General features: G+C 41.7%; 1 protein-coding gene across 1 annotated transcript in view; it reads right to left on the bottom strand.

The window, feature by feature from the left end:
• The window catches only part of TBATA (thymus, brain and testes associated), a 40,017-nt gene extending 33,924 nt beyond the window's left edge, over window positions 1-6,093 (bottom strand). The window contains exon 1 of the mRNA XM_061634335.1: window positions 6,012-6,093. The gene's annotated coding sequence lies outside the window, so the exon portion shown is untranslated. The remainder of the gene's footprint in view (window positions 1-6,011) is intronic.
• Window positions 6,094-12,998: the final 6,905 nt, after the last annotated feature.

Genomic DNA, 12,998 nt, shown 5'->3' with positions numbered 1-12,998 from the left:
ATTTAAAAAAAAGATGTACTCCCTTCTGACAGTTTTGGCCATGCCACTGAGATCATATTATGAAGACTCCACAAGCTTTCTCGCAGAGGCTTGTGTGCTGACTGTTCATCACAAAAAGCCTTGCCCCATCAGCATAAATGAAAGAGATACTATTGTGAGGAACCGTTGAAGCATCATATCTGCACCTCACTTGCTTCCTCAAGGAATGTTTCAAAACAAAAACAGAAAAATCAGAACCATTGCTTAGTTTAAATCATGTCATATGATACACACGACTCCTCATAGCTTTACTTCGATGATGTTGCCACACAACTGGTAAGTGAGCAGTATGTCCTGTGTGGAAATCAGCGGATTAGTTATATTAGGATGCTATGATTTAAAAACTGTGTTTGCCCAACAGAGGTGAACAGAGCTAGCACAGGCTTGCTGTAGATGAGTGTTGCGTTCTTTTTTCAGTGCTGGTGATCAAAAACTGAAATAGTAAAGATGTAACTGCATTAGAATATTTCTCATACCCTGCCAGCTCCTGTGTATTCAAACAGTTCTACCTCTGCTTTACAGGGACATTCCTCTCCTATACGAATAAGGATATGTGACAAGGGTCGGGAACCTGTGATCCTTTAAGATGTTGCTGGACTAGAGCTCCCATTATCCCTGACCATTGGCTATGCCAGGTGGAGTCCAACCACATCTGGACAGCTACACCTTCCCCACCTCTGCTCTGTATTTTTTACCTGAGGAATGATATTACACAACCTATTTAGGCAGATGGAATGCAACAACCAGTTAGGGTGTTGTTATGAACAGCATCAAGCCTGGAATTTATTTCTGAACTGGGTATTCAGCTTTGGAAATTGGCTCTCCCATATCAAGTGTAACCCAGGGCTGATTCCCAATCAACTGGAAAAGAGCATCTCTCTGATGTTTGTCCCCTCTTACCATTGACTCCCTAGTCCTACAGCAAATCTCCCTGCTTCTGACTTTAGGGGAGGAGGTTTCACAGTTAGGGACATGGCTTCCAGTCGGGCTTTGACCCTGGCACCTCTTGATTTACAAACAGATGTCAGCATCCAGCTGAAGTTAAGCATTTTGAAATTCTACTATTTCAATGAGAGATATTGAAGCACATGGTCTACTTCTCTTTTATTGAAATCAGTGGAGCTTACCAGAGCTTGGAAAAGTTACTTTTTTAAACTACAGCTCCCATCAGCCCCAGCCAGCATGGCCACTGGATTGGGCTGATGGGAGTTGTAGTTCAAAAAAGTAACTTTTCCAAGCTCTGAGCTTAACAGTGTTTAACTTTGGCTGGATTGTGCCCTTGATACTGAGAGCAAATATTCCTTCCCACCTCCAGTTCAAGGAGAAATGCCAGGTTCATACCATGACAGCCAATTGGCTCAGCAACAAAGATGCCCACTTTTTTGCAAGGGCCGGGGCAGAATTCTACTCCCCCTGCCAGGTTTGAGTCTCCTCTGGTTCAGAGGTTGGTGGTACCTCTCTGCTGCTTGGGTCAGTTGTTCTGTATCCACCAGGCTCTCTCCTTGACCCGTATAGCTGTATTAGTAGGCAGCTGAACTTGAAAAGGACCTTGCCACCTGTGCTAGATCTACACTTGAGAGGAAAGACTGACAGTAGGTTTTGGACAAATGTATAACATCATTAATTCATCATAGTGGTCAGAAGTCTTACTTTCTGAGGTGACTCTTCCTAATAATACAGATCTACCAAGTACTATTGAATGAGGAGTTAATCCATGTTTTCTAATATGCATGTTCACCAAAGCAAAACCTGAGGTCAATTGAAACCAAAATTTCCCTTTTGTCTATGTTTAAATTACAATACTGTGCATAATTTCTACATTAATTTTCTGTGTAGTAAATCTATCTTACGTAGGATACCAATCTATGAACCAGTAACGAACCAAATCGAATTGCATATATGAAAGAACAGACCCATAAACCCACTTGTGAGCATTCTGGACGGTGGTCTCTTTCTGTTGACAAGTAGCACGGGAGGTGGTAACATGGGCTGTCTCCACGTGAATACCTGGAGCATGCCAGTGTTTCAGGATTTGCGCAGCCTATTGAGCTACGCTATTCCCCTTTTTGCTCATGACCCATGGGTCATCAAGCAAAGGACAAATCAGGAGTCTGGGCTCCCCTTGCAATGCTGTTGCTAACATCTAATAGGTATAGAGATGTCTATAGGCATAGAGAGACAACTTTGAAATGAGAAAGGAGATGGCGATCTGTGAGTCAGATAGTTTGTCAGCTTTCTGAGTACCTAGGGAAATAAAATCTGTTAGATTAGTATGTGCCTTACAATAAATAACAGAAATGACAGATGGAAGGAGAATTAAATCAAATCAATTAATCAATCAAATAACCATGTGACACAGGAGACTCAGAAGAAGTAGGGAATCTCCTGTTTTTCAGTTTGACCTACAAAATGATAAGACATCAAAACAAATTTAGAATCAGTACAAATGAATACAGTTTGAGTTCAAATTGATTGGGCACTCTCGATACCTGGAAGAAAATGAAGTTCAAGACTAGCATGAGCAGAAACCACAGCATAGCCACAATTAAATTCTCAAAGTCATCCCGCTTACAAAAACCATTAGTGTAAAATTCAAATCAGGTTAGGAGAAAGAAGATCAGAAAAGTCTGGCTTCGGTGTAGCTGTCAATTAACCCAGGGGAACATAGATATAGGGTTCCAAACTATGTGGTTCATCATCTGTAAGGAGAGGGAGTAACATAGTGTTAAAAATGGTGCAGCATACAATGGTCACAGTGGAAGCAAAACTATGTGATATCCTGCAGCTCCCTTTCGGGTGCTTCTAAGTCAACCTTTCCCAACTAGAGGCCACTAGATGTTGTTGGACCACAACTCCCATCAGCCTCAGCCAGCATTGCCAATGGTCAGGAAAGATGGGAATTGTGGTCCAACAACATCTGGTGGCCCACTAGTTGGGAAAGGCTGTTCTAAGTAGTTAGCCTGAGAAGAGATGAGACTGCATTAATCTAGTCATTTCTAAATTCTCTGCGATTATTAGAGATATTATGACCCAAATATAGCAATTTTGGTTGACAAAATTTCACTTGTCCAAGTTCACACAAGAGATGTGTAAAATTTCCTTACATACTGTTAAAATTAGGGTGTTACAAGCAGACTGGTTTTACATAAGTACTTCTTGCTCTGAAAGGGAGGTGGTGACAAGGGCAATGCCCTCCTCAGCCTCTCGGGCCAAGGGGTACTAAAATGCCTTAGAGAAGGGTCTGCTGCGTTTCTGGCATATATATATATATATATCGGCTCAGCTGTCAATAGCTTTCGCCACTTCATTGGTATGGGAAGCTCACAAAAACTCAGGAACACCTGTGAGCCCAGAGCAAGAGACTGCCTCCTCTGTGTCCCCAGCCTCTTGGTTTGTTACCTTAGCATGAGCAAATTTAGGGTCAAATCCTGAGGGAAATTCACATTAGAAGCATTCAATTTGTGCAACAGATCCCTACTCATTAAGTATACAATTGTAAAAAAAAGCATGTGCACATGAAATGAAATCTAAAGTGAGACGTCCAGGGTGGGTGACAAGAAGTGGAAAGCACTCTCACATCTTGAATCATTTCTGAGAAGGTCTGAGTGTAGAAGCCACAGTCTGTTTGACAGTTGGTTCAGGAAATGGACATTGAGGTGTAATATCCTGGCATAGTCTGTAGGGGTCTCAGTAAAATGTGTCTATGGCATGGGGGTGCACCCAAAACTAAGGTCGTTGGAGGAAAAAATCAAAGACTTTGATAACGGCTTCATGCCAGTGACCCATTTGGACATGGCAAAGATGTTTCACTGAACACTAAAGTCAGGATCATTCAGACCATGGTATTCCCGATCTCTATGTATGGATGTGAACATTGGACAGTGAAAAAAATGAGTAAGAGAAAAATCAACTCATTTGAAATGTGATGTTGGAGGAGAGATTTGCAGATACCACGGACTGCGAAAAAGACAAATAATTGGGTGTCAGAACAAATTAAACCAGAACTATCATTAGAAACTAAAATGATGAAACTGAAAGTATCATATTTTGCACACATAATGAGAAGACATGATTCACTAGAAAAGACAATAATGCTGGGAAAAACAGATGGGAGTAGAAAAAGAGGAAGACCAAACAAGAGATGGATTGATTCCATAGAGGAAGCCACAGACCTGAACTTACAAGATCTGATCAGGGTGGTTTATAACAGATGCTATTGGAGGTCACTGATTCATAGAGTCGCCAGAGAATGGACTGTACTTGCAATGGTGTTCCCCAAGGATCTACATTGGCACCAGTGCTTATTTAACTTATTCATAAATGATCTGGAGTCACAGGTGACCCAACAAGTAATCCAGTTTGTAAATGACACACATTATTCAGAATGGTGAAAACCCAAACACACTGTGAATAGATGCAAAGGATCTCTGAAAACTTGCTGAATGGGTAACAGAATGGCAAATGAGATTCAATGTAAGTAAGTGTAAAATGTAAAATGATGCATGCTGGAACAACCCCCTTCCCTGCCCTCCTCACATATTTACTGGTGGGCTCTATCTGCTGGCAATTAACCAGGAAAGACATCTTGGGGTTATGTCATTATACAGCAGCAGTAAAAAAGGCAAATCCCATACCAAGAATTATTAGGGATTGAACTAGAGGTGGAGACACACTGGAACCGGCAGAATAGTGAGTGTGTTTCTACCCTTAATGGGCAGAGTAAAGAGGTATCTGCTTCAATCACAGTGTGGCAGAAGACTCAGAAGTGTGTACACAATTATTAATTTGAAGCATGAAATGCCATTCTCCCCTTGTCACTATTGTGGAATTAGTCTTGACCACCTTCAGTAGCCTGATGAATGTACAGATGTAATTTGGGGAAGAGGATTAGATTACACTAATTGGAGTTGCTTCCTCATGTCCCATGCAAGTCAATGGATTGGGAAAATTGACTAGATAAAATCCTAAGGAGTTTCTGATCTAGTTAATTTCACCCCTGATGAACAAGTTGTACTTTTTTTTTTAAGGGCTAAAAGACTACTACATATGTGCACATAAACCACTTTTTCACATATTAAAAAGAAGTAATTACAAACTTTAAAAAGTCTGGTCTGGACTTTTAAAATGGTCTGGACTTTGGAAGGGTGATGAAACTATGAGCCCCTCCAGACGTCCATTTCATTGTACACTCATAATGATTCATGTGCATGATGCTATTGATGCGGACACATGATACTAGTTTCAATACTGTTTTGGAGTGGTCTCACTGCTTCACTTCCTATTTGTGCATATCCTGTAACTTCCTGCTGAAATCCCCCAACATTTCTTTCTACAAATGTTCTGGTTTATTTTTGTTGTGTTTTAGCCCCTCTGGACAGCAATAACGCGGTAGCATTGGAAAGGCATCACAGAACATACTAAAGCAGCATAACTCTGCCAGTAATGCATTGCTATTGCGTAAAGAATGTTGCAGAATATACCTGCAGTAAAAAACTGGTCTGGAGGGGCCCCTAATTAACTGTCATAAGCACTGTCCAACAGACATATGCAACACATACATAAAATGTCCAGTCTCAAAAGTAAACGTGGCACAAGGAATTAAACTGATGATAGGATTTGATCAAACAGAACTAGAAAAGATATATGTCTCTGGGAATCAAAGTCAACAGCCTTTTTTTGTTGTGCAATTAATTTATATGCCTAGTAAGAAACAGAAAGTGTGCACTTAGGTGCTTTTGTCTCTCAATTGTTCATGAGAAGATAATCTGCTGTTTCAAAACACTTGTGTAAACTTGATATAGGAGGTAGTATATTTCTCTCTCTCTTTTCCCCCAGTTGCCTAGTTCTCAGAAAGGTATTGTTTTTAAAGGACCTGCATACCCTAATTTGGCCTGGAGCCATGGCATTTGAACAAAGGAAATAACAAATGCCAGATGTGCTTCTTATTCAATATTTATAATGGAGCTACTCACCATTTAAGCTGTTGCCATGTCTGAGGGGGAGGAGGGTGCCCTTTTGATTCACTGACTGGCCAAAGGCTGCAAAATAATCTCCCTTCTGTACATAACAAAAGTCTGCCTACTTTGTGTCAAAGTTGCTAGGTAACATTTTTTCTGGACAACTACCAAGCTCACCCTTCATCTGCAGTTTTCTTTCCTCTGTTCAAGGCTGCCTCCCCCCCCCCCAATCAACTGCAGAGTCAACTCCTGATTTTCTTTTCTGTAGAGTAGAGGCAAATTCCGGGTAAGAGAAATCAGTTTATTTTTTCCTCCAAATTTGCTTCAGCAATAGGTGAAAATATGGATGTATCATGATCAAGACAGGGGGACTGTGACGTTCCATGCATCTGTATTAATGTTTCATGCTGTTGTATTCATATATATAATATAGACTTATGCAGGCAATTGAGTTCTGTTTGTTGCTTTCAGAACTCCATCCATCCACAAAGCCCTGAACAACTTAGGTCCTGGGTATCTTAGGGACCACCAGAACCCTTATATCCCAGCTTGATCACTGAGATCATCTGCAGAAGCAGCTTTGGTTGTCCCCCGAGCTGGCGAGGCTCATTTAACATTGACACAAATCGAGCCTTCAGTGTCATTGGCTCATTTCTCTGGAATGCTCTGCCAACAGAATGCTCTTCAGCAGGCACCTTCTGTTTTAACTTTTAAGTGCCTGCTGAAATCCTTTCTGTTTCACCAGGTTTATGCAGGCAATTAAGAACTTGCTTTTTTTTTTGCAACAATTGACCTTTGTTTTTATTGTATTTTTAATTTTTTTTATTCGGTGGTGGTGGTTGTTTTAAACATGTTGTAAACTGCTTTGATGTTTTCAACAAAACAGCAGTATACAAATATTTTTATAAACAGTAAGTAAGTGGTAAGTGTTGGGAGTAGGGTTGCCAGGTCAGAAGCATCCCAAAACCTGAGATTTTAGGGGCAGGCCCAAGTGATGTCATGGGAGTGGGCCCGAGTGATGTAACGGGGCGGGCCCGAGTGATGTCACAGGGTGGGCCCAAGTGATGTCATTAAGTATGATACATTAAGCATCAATCACTGTTGCTTGGAGCATACAATTAAAAAAAATCTGACTGGAAATTAAGCTAGACATCTGAGCTAAAAGATGGAGCCTGGGTAGGGAACATTTAATCTAGCCTACTTCCTTTCGGTAAGAAGGGCTTACGTGCCTTCAGGCCAGGCCAGTCACCAGAAGGCCACTGTAGGAAGAAAGGAGCCTAGTGTTGTGGAGATGTTAGATGGGAACATTCAGGAGTAAAGATGGATGCTCCTGAAGGCTGCAATTCTAAACACGCGTACTAAGGGACTAAGCCCCCATAGAACTCAACAGGACTTACTTCTGAGTAGATATAGTTTGGATTGTGCTGTTGCAGAGCTTGGAAGATTACTTTTAAAAAGTAATAAATTACAGTTACAATTACTTGGCCCAAAAAAGTAGTAATTACTGTTACAGTTACAATTGCTCTGAAAGTAACTGATTACTTTACTTTTTCTCAAAAGTAATCACTACAATTACATTTCAGTTACTTTTTTAAAAAAAACTCCTACAAGGTGCCAGTCACTGCCTTGGGCCAGTCACTGCCTCTCAGCCTCATGAAAACCCTATTCATAGGGTCACCATAAGTTGGAATCAACTTGAAGGCGGTACATATATTTTTTATTTTGAATATGATGATTGTGATAATAAATATGCAGCATTTCAAATTAATTCTGTATGAGAAGCATTCCATGCCAAGCTTGGAAAACCAAGGATGAGGTATAAAATGTAGACAAAAATACTTTTGACAAAATGCCGTTTATCTTTTATCTTTTATATATATGAGCCTGGGTAGGGAACATTTAATCTAGCCTACTTGCTTTCAGCAAGAAGGGTTAAGTGCCTTTAGGCTAGGGCAGTCACCAGAAGGCCACAGCAGAGACAAAGGAGCCTAGTGTTGTGGAGATGTTAGATGGGAGCTTTGGGGAGTAAAGATGGAGGCTCCTGAAGGCTGCAATTCTAAACATACTTACTAAGGGATTAAGCCCCATAGAACTCAACAGGACTGACTTCTAAGTAGATATAGTTTGGACTGTGCTGTTGGTAAACCTTGACTAGGGTTCTTCTGCAAAGACATCCATATCCAAGCAGGGTTGGCAACCCCCTGCCTGAAATACCCTGCCCTTATCTTTTAATGTGGCTGCTCCAAATGTTTTTATAGATTTGACCCTTTACTTCAGAAAGAGGTCTGAAAAATGAGTAAGAGTAAGAAGTATCTTTTAAAATTGTTCTTTTCAATTCACTCTTGAATGAACATCATACCTAGGGCAGATCCACACCATTCCTTTAAAGCACATTCAACACCCATTTGAAGCACATGAATCCCACCACAGAATCATGGGAACTGCAGTTTGTTAAGAGTGGTGAGAACTATAACTGTGAGGGGGAAATGACACTTCCCAGAATTCTTTAGGGGAAGTCATGCGCTTTAAATGCGAGTTGGATGTGCTTTACACATATTGTGTGAATCCGCTTAATAAATTTTGCCTGCATGTAAATTGTTTTAATTAATTTTTCAAAATGGAAATAAGCTATAAAGTATAGTGGGTGACCATGGGCTACTCACCATTTCTCAGCCTATCTGCCCCTCAGGATGAAAACAATGGAGAACCATGACTACCCCAAGGCATACTTAAAATGTAAAGGAAGTATTGTACAACCATAGTATGCAATTGGATACTTATAGGGACACAGCATGACAAAACTGGGTGGAAGTAATGAGTGCGGTACCACAGGGCTCGGTCCTGGGCCCAGTGCTCTTCAACATTTTTATTAACTACTTGGATGAGGAGGTACAGAGCATGCTTATCAAATTTGCAGATGATACAAAATTGGGGGACATAGCTAATACCGTGGAAGACAGAAAGAAAATTCAAAGGGACCTTGATAGGTTGGAGCATTGGGCTGAAAACAACAGAATGAAATTCAACAGGGATAAATGCAAAGTTCTACACTTAGGAAAAAGAAACCGAATGCACAGTTATAAGATGGGGGATACTTGGCTCAGCAGTACGACATGCAAGAAGGATCTTGGAATTGTTGTTGATCACAAGCTGAATATGAGCCAACAGTGTGATGTGGCTGCAAAAAAGGCAAATGCTATATCAGGCTGCATTAACAGAAGTATAGTTTCCAAATCATGTGAAGTATTAGTTTCCCTCTATTCAACACTGGTTAGGCCTCATCTTGAGTGCTGTGTCCAGTTCTGGTCTCTGCACTTCAAGAAGGTTGCAGACAAACTGGAACAGGTTCAAAAGAGGGCAACAAGGATGATCAGGGGACTGGAAACAACGCCCTATGAGGAGAGACTGAAGGAACTGGGCATATTTAACCTGGAGAAGAGAAGACTGAGGGTAGATATGATAGCACTCTTCAAGTACTTGAAAGGTTGCCACACAGAGGAGGGCCGGGATCTCTTCTCGATGATCCCAGAGTGCAGGACACAGAATAATGGGCTCAAGTTGCAAGAAGCCAGATTTTGACTGGACATCAGGAAAAGCTTCCTGTTAGAGCCATACAACAATGGAACTAATTACTAGAGAGGTAGTGGGATCTCCGACACTGGAGGCATTCAAGAGGCAGCTGGACAGCCATCTGTCGGGAATGCTTTGATTTGGATTCCTGCATTGAGCAGGGGGTTGGACTTGATGGCCTTATAGGCCCCTTCCAACTCTACTATTCTATGATTCTATGAAAATATTTATATAAGCATGACTATCAAATATGTTTATTTATATAACCTGTAAAGATATTTATAGTGCAATCCTATGTTTGTTTCCTCAGAAGCAAGTCCCAATGTATTCAATGGGGCTTACTCAACCAGGGAAAACTGCAGCCTCAAGTGATAAGGAACTTGTTCTTTTAACAAGTCCTTTAAGTTGAGACCTTATCCCAGTCTGCGTCTGTGTTGAAATTGCTTTTTAATATGTTTTTAAACTTTTTCTTAAAAAAAATGTTTTTAAAGCTTTTAAAAATGTTTTTAAAGATGTTTTGTTTTAATATATTTTAAAGTCTGTTTTTATGATTTTTAAAGTGTTTTTAGTGCTTTTGTTTGCCGCCCTGGACTCCTACTGGGAGGAAGGGCAGGCTATAAATCAAATAATAAATAAATAAAAATAAATAAATAAACTTCATTTTTTAAAAAAAACACAAGTCTGCGCTATGTTTACTCACAAGTCCCATTAATTTACAGCACAATCCTAACCATGTCTACTCAAAAGCAAGTCCTAATGGAGTTCAATGGGGTTTACTCCAGGTACATGCTTTACTCCCAGAAATGGCTTTACTCCCAGAAAAGCAGATATTGGATTAAATACTTTCATATTTCATAGCCCAGGGTCTGACTCTTGGACAGAAGAGGAAAAAAAACATTAAGCCATATTACTTACGCAAACTGCAAAAAACTCAAACCCACCATATTCTGACGTTCAGCCTAGGCATGCCTGGATCAACAAGTCACAACTCTGGCGTCATCGGCTACAATCATGAAAGGGCGGGGTTACAGCCAGAGCTTTGAAAAGTTACTTTTTAAAACTACAACTCCCATCAGCCCCAGCCAGCATGGCCACTGGATTCGGCTGATGGGAGTTGTAGCTAGAGCATGGATCTGTTTAAAAAAAGTTATACGGGGGGCGGTTGACGTTTTGGTGTATATCTCGGGAATTAGACCACCTAGAAACTTACTTTTTTTTTTAATTGAAGCTGAGAGTCCGGAGAGTAAGGGGTGGTAGCCGGAGAGCCGGAGCCCCCCCAAAAACCAGAGACTCCAGCTGAAAACACACACACCGGGGCACACACACACACACACACACACACACACAAATCATCGTCACTCACCTCCACAGCTCTTTGCCGGTCTGCTGCTGCCTTCCTTGCCCTGGCTTTTTCCTCCGGCTTCCATTTTTCCTCTCAGAGTCAGATGCTAGCAGGCCCTGCCTATTCACCTCTTCCCTCGTGCCTCCTAACACAGATCACGAGGGAAGAGAGAGTCTGCGCAGAGGTCCAATCAGTGTGAGGCACGTCTTGTGTTAACCAATCACAGCCAGGAGCTGACTTCCCCTTGTTCCCACCCCCAAGTAACGTCCAACCTAACATGGAAACATTAAAGTTGCAGCTGAAAAGTAGGGAAATTACTAGTCGTTCCGTTACTTGCCAAATGTAATGGAATTACCCACTCGTTATCTAAAATTGTAACTAAATACAAGTAACTCGTTAAAAATAACGAGTTACTTCCAAGCTCTGTGCTGTTGGTAAAGCTTGACTAGGGATCCTCTGCAAAGACATCCATATCCAAGCAGGGTTGGCAACCCCCTGCCTGGAATGCCCTGCCCTTATCTTTTAATGTGGCTGCTCCAAACTTCTTTACAGATTTGACCCTTCACTTCAGAAACAGGTCTGAGAAATGAGTAAGAGTAAGAAGATTCTCTACCCTTTCTGTCTGCATAGATGCCCTCATCCTTCCCCTGCGCCCAGCAGAAGCTCTGGGTCAGGCGGGATGCCGTGGCATCTCATAGAGGACCCCCTCCCCTTTCATGGGGTGTATGATTTGTCCTGGTCCAGAGCAGATTTTGGGGTGGGCACCCCCAGTTACTTATTTTTCCTGTGTGTCTTTTTCTGCTTTGATTTTGTATAGATGCACTCCTCTGTGCCCTGCACCCAGCAGAAGCTCTGGGTCAGGTGGGATGCAGTGGCATCTCATAGAGGACACCCTCCCCTTCCCTGGGGTATATGATTTGTCCTGTCCCAGAGCCGATCTTGGGATGGGTACCCCCAGTTACTTATTTTTTTCTATGTGTTTTTATTTTAATTTTGCCTTGATGCACCCGTGCGTGCCCGGTGCCCAGCAGAAGCTCTGGGCCAGAGGGGATACACTGATATCTTGTAGAGGACACCCTCCGCTTTCCTGGGGTATATGATATGTCCTGTCCCAGAGCAGACTTTGGGGTGGGCACCCCCAGTTACTTATTTTTTATGATTTTATGACATCATTATGTATTTATGATAATATCAGAAGCCTGATGATTTTGATTGCATAAATGTATTGTTATTCTTGACGGGGAGAGTCCCCCGATCATAGTGATATATCATACAGGGTACCCCAACATATATTTTGGGGTTCAGAGACCTGTTAAGTTTGGTTTGAAGTTGCTGTAGCTGTCAACTCTTCTTTTTTAGTGTTTTGAACTTTCAAGCAAAAAAGGAACTGGGAACTAGGAACCAACTTCAGCGTCGTATCAGTTAAATAGATTAAACAGTCGCGGGGGGGTGGCTGACATTTTGGTGTATATCTCGGGAACCAGACCACCTAGAAACTTACTTTTTTATATAAATTGAAGCTGAGAGTCTGGAGATTAAGGGGTGCTAGCTGGAGACCCGGAGGGGCCCCCCAAAAAAGAGACTCTGGCCAAAAAACAGGGACCTGGTAACCCTATTCACAACACAACCCAATTACAGAACAATTGGTCTTGCAGTGGCAGGTCTGCTGTCTAATTACAACAAACTTAAACATGAGAAGGGCCTGCTGGATCATGCCAAGACTCATCTAGGCCAGCATCCTGGTCTCACAGTGGCCAATCTGATCCCTCTGGGAAGCCTGCAAGCAAAACTGAATGCAGCAGCACTCCCCCCACTAGCAGTTCCCAGCAACTGATTTTCAGAGACATATTGCCTCCAACAGTGGAGGTAGAACATAGCCATAGTGTCCATTAGCCATTGGTAGTCTTATCCTCCATGAATTTCTCTAATCCTCTTTTAAAGCCATCCAGATTGGTAGCCATCACTATATCATGCGATAGCGAATTCCTTAGTTGATCTATATGTTGTGTGAAGAAGTACTTTCTCTCTCCTGAATCCTCCTATAGTAAACTATGTCCCTGACAACACTACTGGCCATTAGGAAAACTTGC

The sequence above is a fragment of the Rhineura floridana genome, chromosome 7 (assembly GCF_030035675.1).
Source record: "Rhineura floridana isolate rRhiFlo1 chromosome 7, rRhiFlo1.hap2, whole genome shotgun sequence".
NCBI classification, from domain to species: domain Eukaryota; kingdom Metazoa; phylum Chordata; class Lepidosauria; order Squamata; family Rhineuridae; genus Rhineura; species Rhineura floridana.
The sequence above is the reverse complement of the archived record's forward strand: the minus strand, read 5'-3'. Positions and strand labels throughout refer to the sequence as shown.